Consider the following 1,040-nt stretch of genomic DNA (forward strand, 5'->3'; position numbering starts at 1 on the left):
AGGTCTCTGCCTGTGTTTTTTATTTTCACTGCTTCCTCATCCCTCTTTCAAGGACCCCCAACTTGACTGGAGCTGGTCTCCGGCACTGCCTCTCTGAGCGTCAAAGGAGCGCCACAACACACACACACAAAGCCCCACTGCAAACACTGGGGTTTTTTTGTTTTTGTTTGTTTGTTTATATGTTTGGTTGGTTGGTTCCAGGCATTTATGAAAATCTCAGCTGACCTACAGAATCACTAGAAGACCACTAAACTAACAGAAGAGAGGCTTCAGTGGCCACACATGACAAAAAATACAGGCATTGCGAAATTAGTGTGGAGACATCACAAAACAAACAGCCAACAGCCAACATGACCCATACACAGGAAAAGAAGAAATTAATAGAAACTATCCTTGAGGAAGCCCAGATGTCAAACTTACTAGACAAAAGCTTTCAATAAACTATTTCAAACATTCTCAAATTGCTAAAGGAAACCATGGATGAAAACTAAAGGAAAACACAAGAACATGTCTCACCACACAGAGAATATCAATAAAAATATAGAATTTATGAAATTATAAAAAGGAACCAAATAGAAATTCTCAAGTTGGAAAGTACAATAACAAAAACAAAAAAAAATTTCTAGAGGGAATCAATGGCTGTTCTGAGCATTCAGAAGAATCAGAAAATGTTCAGATAAATAATTTGAGATTATCCAATCTGAGAGTCAGAAAGAAAAAAGAATAAAGAAACATGTTCAGAGCCTAAGAGACCTGTGGGACACCATCAAGAATTTCAACATATGCATAAATAGGAGCTGCAGGAGAGTATAGAGAGAAGGGGTAGAAAAAATGCAATGGTTAAAATGTCCTAAAATTTTTTAATTTAAATTTTATTTTCTTATTTTTTATTCTTAATTGTTATTTTAAATTGACTCATAATAATTGTACATATTTATAAGGTACACAGTGATATTTCGCTACATGTGTATGAAGTGTGATGTTCAAATCAGGGTAATTAGCATATCCATCACCATAAACATTTATCATTTTTTTGAGTA

Source organism: Galeopterus variegatus, unplaced genomic scaffold (genome assembly GCF_000696425.1).
Source record: "Galeopterus variegatus unplaced genomic scaffold, G_variegatus-3.0.2 Scaffold18421, whole genome shotgun sequence".
Classification (NCBI taxonomy): Eukaryota; Metazoa; Chordata; class Mammalia; order Dermoptera; family Cynocephalidae; genus Galeopterus; species Galeopterus variegatus.